This window comes from Choloepus didactylus, chromosome 9 (genome assembly GCF_015220235.1).
Source record: "Choloepus didactylus isolate mChoDid1 chromosome 9, mChoDid1.pri, whole genome shotgun sequence".
NCBI classification, from domain to species: domain Eukaryota; kingdom Metazoa; phylum Chordata; class Mammalia; order Pilosa; family Megalonychidae; genus Choloepus; species Choloepus didactylus.
Genome location: NC_051315.1, coordinates 108,661,311 through 108,673,400, shown reverse-complemented (window position 1 = coordinate 108,673,400; position 12,090 = coordinate 108,661,311). Strand labels below are relative to the sequence as shown.

Sequence of the window (12,090 nt, the reverse complement as noted above, 5' to 3'; positions counted from 1 at the left end):
TCTCAAGCTAAAAAATAAATAGAAAGTGCATCTTTGTCCTTTACCTTTGTAAAATTTTTCTTTCCCCCAGCACCTGTTACTCATCAGTCTGGGAAGCTCAGACTCTTGGGAATCCTGAGCCAGCCTGGCCTTCAAAGGCTTCCGTATTTGCTTTAGCAGCCATGAAACTGGCTGTGGGGGATTGGGACTCAGAGAACTGGCATTAAAAAAGTGCTGAATAGCAGACATGACTTTTGCCAGCATCTATGACACTGTGGATGGATAATGTGTCAGCTTGTTGGGGGCAGGGAGGGGAGGTGAAATTTCAGATGCTTCAGAATTCTTCACACCCTTAAAATAGCTTCCATGCTAGAGTTACGACTGAGATCTTGATCATGGGTCAATGTTTCGGCATGTGTCTGTGGTTTTTAAACTTTTCTGTTACCTTTGGAACTTTGTTTTCTACCCAAATGAAATCTACCAAGGAATTGATAAAATTAAAGCTGTTCTGATTGGAGTAGGGATAGGAACCTAGACTTCCTCATCCCAGGCAGCCCCCCAGTCATCTTTGGAGAAGTCAGTGACATAGTTTCAAAACCTCTGTGTTGAGCTCCTAAAGGCTTCTTTAAAACTCAAATCTGATATTTGGGAAAAATAACACATTAAACTCTTATCAGGGACAGATTAGTTATGTTTTAGCAAAAAGTTAATTTATCATTCGTTAGTAGGTCAGTACAAATTAGTTTTTCAAAGAAAAGAAGCCTAAAGGAATGGGAGCCAGATTTAATGAATTTTGATTGCAGGATATGGAGAGGGAGATAAGGAGAGAGGACACTGCAATGGTGAGTCCTGGGCAGGGCAGAAAGGTAGAGGAGGGAGGGTAGTAGAAACAAGAGGATAGCAGATGATAAATAAAATCACATTTTTTTAGTATAAAATATTTCAAATTAATTTCCCTGAAAAAAAAAAAAGCTCAATACCACCACCACTACCACCATCACCAGCCAACCACCCCCACTGTGGAGGGTGAGGCAGAGGGTACAAGCCCAGTTGGGGAGGGGGGGTAGTTTCAGGAAACCTGGCCACAACATTTTCTTAGTACTTACATGTATATATTTATATAGGAGTTCCCTGTTTGTGTTGTGCCATCTATTGGTTGCTTTTTTTTTTTTTAATTCTAGTAACATATATACAACCTAGAATTTCCGCTTTTAACCATGTTCAAATAGTATTTCAGTGCTGTTAATTATGTTTACAATGTTATGCCACCATTACCACCATCCATTACCAAAACTTTTCCGTCACCCCAAATAGAAACTCTGTGCAATTAACTCCCCATTCCCCATCCCATCTTAGCCCATGGTAATCTGTATTCTAGTTTCTTATTCTGTGAATTTGCTTATTCAGATTATTTTATATCAGTGAGTTCATACAATATTTGTCCTCTTGTATCTGGCTTATTTCACTCAACATCATGTCTTCAGGGTTCATCTATGTTGTTGCATGGATCAGAACTTTGTCCCTTTTTATGACCGAATAATATTCCATTGTATATATATATACCACATTTTGTTTGTCCATTTATCTGTTGATAGACTCTTGGGGCGCTTCCGTCTTTTGGTAATTGTGAATAATGCCACTAGGAACATCAGTGTGCAAATATCTGTTTAAGTCCTGGCTTTTAATTCTTTGGAGTCTGTACCTAGAAGTGGGATTGCTGGGTCATATGATAATTCTATGCTTAACTTTCTGAGGAACAGCCCAGTTGTCTTCCATAGCGCTGCACCATTGTACATTACCACCAACAATGAATGAATATTCCTATTTCTCTACATCCTCTCAACACTTGTAGTTTTCTTGTTTTTTTTTGTTTTTTTTGTTTTTTTTTAATAGTAGCCATTCTAATGGGTGTAAAATGATATTGAATTGTGGTTTTGATTTGCATTTCCCTAATGGCTAATTATGTTGAACATCTTTTCATGTGCTCATTTGCTATTTGTATATCTTCTTTGGAGACATCTATTTAAACTTTTTGCCTATTTTTAAATTGGTTATTTTTTGTTGTTGAGTTGAAGGATTCCTTTATATATTCTGGATATTAAACCCTTATCAGATATGTGGCTTTCAAATATTTTATCCTATTCTGTAGATTGTCTTTTTACTTTCATGATGAAATCCTTTAATGCTCAAAAAGTTTTTCATTTTGATGAAGTCCCATTTATCTATTTTTTTTTCTTTTGTTACTTGTGCTTTGGTGTAAAGTCTAAGAAACCATTGCCTAACAAAAGATCCTGAAAGCGCTCTCTGTTTTCTTCTAGGTGTTTTATAGTTCTGGTTCTTAATTTAGGTCTTTGATCCATTTTGAGTTGATTTTGTATATGGTGTGAGATAGGGGTCTACCTTATTCTTCTGCATATGAACATCCAGTTTTCCCAGCACCATTGTTGAAGAAACTATTCTTTTCCAATTGAGTGGACTTGGCACCCTTGTGAAAAATCAGTTAGCTGTAAATGTGAGGGTTTATTTCTGAACTTTCAGTATGATTCCATTGGTCTATATGTCTGTACTTGTGCCAGTACCATGCTGTTTTTTTTTTTTTTCCCCACAGTATAATCTAGTAAATTTAAATTTTTTAAAAATTCTATTTTATTGAGTTATATTCACATACCATACAGTCATTCAAAGTGTACAGTCAGTTGTTCACAGTATCATCATATAGTTGTGCATTTATCACCACAATGAATTTTTGAACATTTTCATTACTACAAAAAAATAAAATAAGAACAAAAATACAAGTAAAAAAGAACACCCAAAACATCCCATCTCCCCATCTCCCCCTATTATTCATTTAATTTTTGTCCCCATTTTTCTAAGCAGAAAAATACACAGATAAAGGGAGTGTGAGCCACAAGGTTTTCACAATCACACGGTCACACCAAGTAAGCTATATAGTTATACGATCATCTTCAAGGATCAAGGCTACTGGGTTACAGTTCAACAGTTTCAGGTATTTCCTTTTAACTATTCCAATACACTAAAAACTAAAAAGGGATAACTATATAACACATAAGAATAACCTCCAGAATGACCTCTTGACTCCATTCTGGAGTCAGCCACTGAAATGTGTCAGCCACTGAAACTTTATTTTGTTTCATTTCTCTAACCCCCTTTTGGTCAAGATGGCTTTCTCATTCCCACAATGCTGGGTCCAGACTCATCCTGGGAGTCATGTCCCATGTTACCAGGGAGATTTACACCCCAGGGAGACATGTCCCACGTAGGAGGCCATGCTGTTTTGATTACTGTGTTTGTAATAAGTTTTAAGATCAGTAAGTGTGAGTCCTTTTTCAAAATGGCATTAGCCAATTGGGACCCCATATCCTACCTTATAGATTTGACAATTGGCTTTTCCATTTTTGCAAAGAAGGCTGTTGAAATTTTAATTGGGATTGCGCTGAATCTGTAAGTTGGTTCAGGTAGAATTGACATCTTAACAATATGTAGTCTTACAATCCATGTAAAGTCACATTTGAACTACCTGGTTTTCTTAATCCTTAGCATCCTTTCGGGGTGCCCAGCAGCTTTAAGTGGTTCCAGGCAGAGGGAGAAAGGCAAATTCTGCTCACCCAAAGCACCCTTATTTTCATGAGCATTTTATGTTGGGGTTCTATGTAAGATATCATTTGGAAGGAATTATTTTCCTGCTGAGACAAGTTTGAAAGCATATCTGCTTTACTCTGTTACCCGGGGCTGTGGTCATGGGTGTTAAAACGTAAAGCAGATGCTTACTGTATCGAGCACAAGCAGGAGGGTGCCACAGCAGAAAGGCCTCCTGGGGCTCAGGCCCAACTCTTCGGCTGTCTCCTGACTCTACTGCTAACTTGCTGTGACCTTTGGCAGGCCACTCAAGCTCTCTGGACCTGTTTTCTCATCTGACACAAGGGAGGTGTGGAGGACAATGCTGGGTCCAAAAGTCTCTTTATCTAAAGTACAACTTTTAACCCAAGAAACATTGAGTGTTGATTCCTGGGTGTCTGCATCTTGAGAAGCCAGAACTCATTCATCCTCTCTGAGTGAGATGCATGCATTGTGTCTGGAGTGTGTGTGTGTGTGTGTGGGGGGGGGGTTGCATTTCTGCGAGTAAGACAGGTGGGTTTGATTCTTCCATTCCAGGTTTGACAAACTATGAGTCACATGCCACATGCAGGTCTAGCAGACTGTGGACCACATGCCAAGTCCATCTCATTATGTTTTTATAAATGAAATTTTGTTGGAACACAAGCATGCCCATTTGTTTACATAATATCTATGGCTGCTTTTGTGCTACCATGATAAGAGTTGAGTAGCTGTGACAGAAACCTTATGTCCTACAAAACCTAAAATATTTACTATCTGGCTCTTTGCAGAAAAAGTTTGCTGACCCCTGTGCAAGGCCATCCAAGCTTTGCTTTTAGTTTGGTGTTCAGTATTTGGCTCAAATGATTGTGTGGATTTAATTTTCCAAATAGAAAGGGCACATTACCAGTTCCTTTGAGGAGGACGACAGTGCTCACCAATTTATGATATGTTGGAAGAAAAGGTTGTCTTTAGAACCTGAGAGAATTGTCTGGTGTTTTCATTTTCATGATAATTTTTCTTTTGAAAAATGATTGTACAATTAAATATTATGTCAGATTAGCGTAATTTTAAAAAAATACAATGTAATTTCCAAACATGACAAAGTATACCTAGTCATGGATTAGTGCCACATCACATTTTCACCTCCACATTTTGGGATGTTAAATTCACAGGAATTGTGTTAGGGGCTTTGTTTGAATAGATTAAAGCCTGCCATGTTGAAAAGGGACCAGGCAGAAGACTGACAGACCAAAGGTCTCGAAAACTGGAAAAGGCTGCTGCATTCAGGATTCACAAGGCGGCTTCCTAATTGGCTTGGCAAAATGTCATCCATGGGTCTCTAATAGCCAGTAAAGACTGGGGTATTTATAAACAAATGTGTCAACCAGCGAGTCTCCAGGCAATTACAGGACTGCCTCAGCTTGGGGGTTATTTTGCCTTGAGGCTTGTGGCATTACATCATACTTTAGGCTTGTTAGAGTAACCCACAAACACTTGAGTGGGCGAGGCAGCTTCTGAATATGGCAGGCAATAACATGAACAGTAAATAAGATACTGGAATTGTATGGCAAAATGTTTTTGAATAATAACTGAAGACCTGAATTTGACCTGAATTTGAATAATAACTCTTAGCTGTTGAAGGAACCCCATTTTTATTGACAGATGAGAGAGAGCAAGATCTTACACCTCTTGTGAAAGGGTCAGTGTGATTTGGGGTTGTGTTCATAGGGGTGCAATGTGCTGGAGATGAGCTTGGTGTGATTGGAGAAGTGGTTTAGTTTGTGGCTCCATGTTTTTAAAAGAATATGGATAGTTTAGAGAGTTCTAGCTTAGACAGTGAAAATGTGGTAAAATTAGAAAGGAGGTCTCAAGTGCTTGGGAGGTGGAGTGAACAAAACACACACTGTCCAATCAGACTCACACGGATCATAGATCATACCCAGTATCAAGCTTTACTAATAATTTCAAAGGTACAGCTGTCGAGATGCTCAGATGACATAGAGAAAGGTCTGGGGCATTGAGGATGTTTCCCCAGGACCCCTCTGCATTCCCTTACTGGACATGCACCTCCAACTCAGAATAATAGGTGAGTCTAAGTGAGGTTCACTGGGTACCTCACAGTGGAAAGCACTTAACTTATGAAAGAGCTCCACTTTACACCCCTGATTATTGCATAACATTCATGTCATTCTCCAGGAAGCTATGCCTCAAAGCTTTTTTGGGTGACTTTGGCCTGAGACATCGTGGTAAGAGTGTTCTGTAGATAAGGTCTCTTCCTCCAAGCAAATATCATCAGCCTAGTTACCTAGAGGTTCGGTTGACAATGAAATTAGACAGGGTTACCTGCTTTCTTTCCTTTTCCCTGCATCCCCCCACCCCCATACACATAAAGGGAGTAAATGGGTCACAGGTCAGCTGTTGTTTAACTCCTTCCTCCGAGAAGGTGAAGAAGAAAGGAACTGGGATTATGCAGTGTCAAGCAGAAACAACTTAACAGCTTTTAAACATAGGGAGATTAAAGTCATGTCACTGGTAATAAGGTATCCTGGAAGATTAATCAGAAAAGGGGTTACCACTACAGTAAGAGATATTAAGGTTGAAAAATGAAACTGTCAGCTTTTGGGGGCTGTTGGTGTTAAAAAGCAAATTACAACTTTCTAATTTCTTTCCCCTTCCTATGTCTCCCTCGTCTCCCTGCCTGTTTCTACTGGATGATCCTCCGCCCACCACTCTCCCCATCTCCAGAAACAGCCTTAGCTCTGTGGGCACCTGTCCTTGTCATTCTCATATCCTGCTCTAGCTCCCTCCTCCTGCTTTCTCCTCTTTGTAGGTGACAGGGATCCTGGAATAAAGAGTAAATGCCCTACAGAAGCAGCAGTGTTTTCAGCTAAATACCCTGCGACATGTGCAGGAACTTGCAAATTTATTGGCAGGATTTTCCATTTAATGGATTATTGAAATCAGATGAGCTAATGCCTGTGAGTTGCCATCTAGAACACAGTAAATACTTAAAAAAATAAATTCAGATTATAATATTACCCATAAATTAGCCTTTTCCATTTTTGAGGCAATTAGACTTTAGGTTAGGTTAACAAGGGAAGCTGTAAAATAATTTTTCAAGTTTCTGTTCTGATTATTTAAAAAAAAGTACATGACCATTGTAGAAAATTTGGAAAGTACGGGAGAAAGAAAAACCACCCATAAATAATCCTATCATGAGATAAACACTATTATACTATTTTACTGAATTTCTTCTATTTTTTTTTGAGATAACAATAGATGTAGTATATATTCTGCTTTCATCACTGATCACAAATATACCAGTTAGGTCTTTTTCCTTCACTTTTTGCATATATAATTAATGCTTTAATGCACATCTTTTCCATTGACTTTTTCTGTATTTGAGATTATTTGTTTGGATTAGATACTTAGAACTCATATTCTTGGATTAAAGACTTTACCCATTTTTATAGATTTGATACACATAGCCAAATTGTTTTTCCAAAAAGTCACATCAATTTTATAACTCTCAACCAAAATATAAGAGAGCCCCTTTCCCACATCCTTCCCAGCATTGGGCATTTTAATTTTCTTTTATCTTTAATAATTTCGTTGAACAATAGCAACACAAAATGCACTGTTTTGCTGTGAATTTCTTTGATTATTAAAGAATGGACATTATTTCCTAATTTCTCCTTTCGTGAATTATCTCTTTATATCCTTTGTTCAATAGTATGACTTTCTTTCTATATTAATCCTTGCTATATTTGTAACAGTTTTTCTAGTTTGTTGCTTGTCTTTTTATCATTTTAATTGTCTTTCCTTCAAATTTTTATTCAAATTTATTCATCTTTTCTGTTGTCTTGGAGATCTTTTAAAACTAATTAGACAGTTGTCCAGGTGTAGCTATTGATTAAATGATATTATGGGTATAAAAATATTTCTATATGCTTAGTTTGGGCTCCATGGGTAAATAAAATATACTACGAAATTGAATTTCACCTGCTCCTTTTACTTTTTTTCAATTTATATAAAGTCTTTAAACTCTGGTGTGTAATTGACACTTAGAGCACTCTCCAGCGTGGACCAGACCCACTTCAAGTGCTCAAAAGCCACATGTGGCCGGCGGCTGCCACATGGGACACACAGGTCTAGATGGTGAGAATAGGCAGATCTTTGAGATGTCTGCTAGACTCTGGATTCAGGCAGGCCATTGTTAAACCTGAACTTGCCTCAGTGCTTTGAAGAGGGCTGCCTTCCTTGGAGGTATGTACTTAAAGCAATTGAGTGAACTGGCTGGTTCTGCCATGCCAGAAATTTAAGTCCCCCTTTCCTCTCCATGAAAGAAATTTAGTCCTATTATCTTTTGCCTTTGGGGACAGCCACTCATTGTCCTTCTTCCCTGCAGTGACTGGAGCAACAGAATTCTGAGTTGGCTTCAGGAAGTTTATTAGGAATAACAGGGTCACATGAAAGCTGCAAGTCCTTGTCCCTTTCACTGGCAGCAGGAGTCAAATCACTTCCAGAGTTCTGGCCCTTCTCCTGAGCCCAAAGCCATACTTGGGCTGGAAACCCCCAAAGTAGACAAGACAAACCCGAATCTCATTGCTTAGCTGCTTTCCAAAGCTGCTTTCCGTGGCTTTGCTGGCACACTTCTGCAGCAGGAGTTGTGAACCATGCCTTGGCTAATCTGATTAAACTCAGATAAAGAATTAGGTCAGGGGCCTCTGGCTGCAAGGCAGCCTGTTTCCAGAACTCCAGCAGAGTGGTGCAATAAAAATAAACAGGGAAAGGTCGAAAAGCTTTACTTGGCGTTTGCGTTTGACCTGTTCCAGGTCAAAACTCCAGCTCTCATTCTAGGTCAAAACAGATGAAGGGAAAATGGGACTGCATTAGCAACCAGGTTATGGATGTACCTTTCTAAGTTATTCCAATTTTAGGATGTTATTTGGGGTTTGAGGCTCTGCATGCTATGTAGAGCCAGATCTTAGAAAAGTTCACTTTATTAATCTTTTAAGTATCAGAGCATCTGGAATAGGGCCACAGGGCCCTGCTGGTCAGAGCAGCAGTCTGGTCCCAGAGGGCATCGTGAGCCCCAGTAAGGCCCAACTTCCCATGGGATTCAGAGAAAGGGCAAGTAGAAGGCTCTGGAAGGTCATTAGGGAAGAGACCCAGATGTAAATCTGTCATCTAGAGGCTGGGTTCTCATTTCACAGAGTAGGTGGGTCTAATGAGACCTGGGGAGAGGCATCTGCCTTAGAGTTTGTCTAGCCCAACTGAAAAGACTCATTCCCATTGGCCCCTTCTTGCAGTGGGTGCTACGGAGTGATGAGACATCCAGGCTGAAGCAATAGAGCCAGCACTTGTGAGCTGAGATGTCTAGGCTGAAGCAATAGAGCCGGCACTTGTGAGCTGAGACGTCTTCGCTGAAGCAATGGGGCCAGCACTTGCGAGCCGGTGGAGGGCCTCCAAGTCCTGGAGCCCCCACGGACCTAAGTGCTACTTCCCTGGCACTGGCTCCTCCGTGGCATCCACTCACTGCCATGTCCTCCTCCAGTGTGCAAGTCTATTGTTTGTCCTCTTATAAACTGGGTTTCTCTGCTCTTGTCATTTGATGTTGTGCCATTTGGGCCAAGGTGGTGACAGAGGGCTAATGAGCGGACCAGCTGTCTCAGAACACTGACATGTAATCCTGTCATTTCCACTTACCCACCATTTCTGGTGGACGGAGAGAACAGGCTTTTATAGTGCTAAAAGAGGATGCCCCTCTGGGTAGGTAGCCTTGATGCCTCTGCTGGACCAACTCTTTCACCTTCTTTCCCTGCCATGTCTCCCCAGCCTGCCCTTCGCACTGGAATCTGATGGCTTTATCCGACTTCCTGCTGCTAGGCAGCGAAGAGAGTATTGGCGAGGAGCAGCTGGAGAGTAGAGGAGGGAGGCCCATCTGTCTTCTAGGCCCGAGTGGCCATGCCAGAAGCTGCTTTTGGAAGGACAGTAGGCACACATATCTTCCATTTCTCTCTGTGTGTCTCAGTTTCCATAGTGGTGAGAGAAAGACAATGTGGTGAGCTTAATTTGGGCCCAATTGAGTGGCAGTTATGGTTTTGGAATCAGACAGACTTAGGCTTAGGTTTTGTTCTCCTCTTCATAACTGAGATCTCGACTGAGTTATTTAATCTCTTGGAGCCTTAGTTAATTTATCTCCAGAAAAGAATTAATAAAACGCATCTCGTTGGCTTTTTATGATGAAAGCAAGGACTTGTATAGTGCCTGGGACAGTGCCTGCCACACACTGGATCCTCAATATCTATTAGTATTTAAAGAGATGTAGATGAAAAGTCCTTCTCAAATATTAAATGCTTGATCCTGCACAGAGTGCAAGAGGTGAATGGATCATTTTATTTCACTTTTTGTTCATTTGTTGCTTTCCAAAAATATGGGAATCAAACTGTCTTGAATATATAAGCCTGTTTGTTCAGATTATGCATGGTTTATAGGCAAATGGCTTTTCCTGATAAGATTTAGTGCTGATTTTTATATTCAGAATAGGCACTCAATCACTGACTGGCCTTGGCTTTTCTGTGCATCACCTTATGTAGTTGAGTTCAGCAAACCCATTGGAGCACCTGCTGTGCACAGAAGACTGTGTAGGACATGGACGAATCTTGGTTCTTGTGTTCATGGAGCCCCTAACCTAGTAGGGAAGGGAGCATAACACATTACCTATGTAACTACTGTAAATAACTACTCTAGTTTCCATAGTGGATATAACAAACAAGTTGCTGAGGAAGTTCAAAGGAAGAAGCAATTACTTTTAACTGGTAAGAAAGACCAAGGCTTCTCAGAGACGGTGCCATTGAAGGATGAGTAGGTCTTAAATAGAAGAGGAATGAGACCGTGATTTGAACATGGTCAAAGGCATGCAGGTTCAAGGTGAGCTGGAGAATGAAGTCGTGGTCTCAAGTGGCAGGTGCATAATGTGAGTGGAGGGAAATTGCCAGAACAAGACTGCAAGGGTTAGATCACAGGGAACCTGCTTTGGGGTTACAACTATTCAGAAAGTGGTGGGAAACTGCTGAAGTTTGACTAGAGGGAAATGACCCAAAATGGCCATTAGGAGGAGAACTGGTTGAGAGGAGACTGGAAATGTTAGCATCTAAAAGCAGGTAGACCAGTTATTGCAGCCATTTAGGCAAATAAAGGAAGAGGCAGTGAGAATAGGAAAATGGGGATATTTGTGACCGAGGGACAATCGATAAGGTTAAGTGACGGATTTGGACTCCCCAGGTGTAATTAAAGGGAAGTGGGCAGTGATTAACCAAATAGGGGACCTAAGAGGGAAGGAGCTGGCTTGGCGAGGGCTGGGGTGCATCTGGTTGGGATCTGTTGAATGGCTATGTCAGCAGGCCATCTGTGTGGACACATCCAGCAGAAAGATGGAAACTGAGACCTGGAGCTGTGACTTTGGGCCAGGGCTAAAGAAGGACATTTGGGAGTCACTGACAGAGAAGTGGTGACAGTAGAAGTTGGGGCATTTGGAGGATTCAATGCTTACTCTACTGAGTAAGCACTTAATAAATGCTCATGCCTTTTCCCCTTTCCCAGAAAAACCTAGAAAGTCATGTTAAGAAGGGGTGGCCATGAGGATTGAATGCTTTAGAAAAGGTGAGGACCTTTGGAAAGGACCATGAGACACGTCTAGCTTTAGTGGCTGGTGCGGTGGGGGAGGGTGGAGGTTCGTGCTTTCCAGGGGAGGGAATCAGATGGAGGCAGATTGCCAGGGGCAAGGACTTGGCTAGAGCCTGGGGAATGGGAAGTATGTGAGGACAGCAAGTGGAGGCTCCCCTTTCAAGCCACATGGCCGTGAAGGGAGGGGTGGAAAATGGACTGGAGCTTGAGGTGCGAGAGGGGTATGGGAGGGGGCGTTGTAGCTGTCTACATTGACTAAACCAGCTGACGTATTAAGAAAAGTTAGCTAGATCCTTGCAAAATCCTTTTTCTCTTGGATTTGGCATCTCATGTGAGGTCAAGCATTTGGATGCATGATCTAATGTGCCAGCTGATTAACTCTGGAGGAGGAAGCCCGTCATGTGAGTGCAACTATGGTTTGTCACGTGTGCTCTCTAGAAGACTCTGCTGGCTTTCCGAATTAGGCATTCTTTGCATCCTATAATCTCACAAGCATGGAAGAAGAAGGGTGCAGTCTCTCCAGGGAGTTTCCCAAGAAAAGAACAAGAACATGGCTGGTTTCCTTTGAGATGAGAGATGAGGCATCAGGGGGAAAGAACAGAGCACATACCTTTGTAAGTCTTTCCTGGTGGCTTCTCAGTCCCGAAGCCTGAACCATAGTTGGAGGAAAGTATAGCGAGTCTCACAAAACTCTTTGTTACAGACAAGCACAGCTCAGTCCTCTGGATTGTGGTGTGAGTTTACTCAAGTCCTAAATACTCACCTTTTCTCCTCAGTCCTTAGGATCTCAGACCTTTGCAGCTT

At 41.2% G+C, this 12,090-nt stretch overlaps 1 protein-coding gene across 1 annotated transcript in view; it reads left to right on the top strand.

The window, feature by feature from the left end:
• MREG (melanoregulin) overlaps nt 1–12,090 on the top strand; it is a 61,164-nt gene that overhangs the window by 34,400 nt on the left and 14,674 nt on the right. The window lies entirely within an intron of this gene.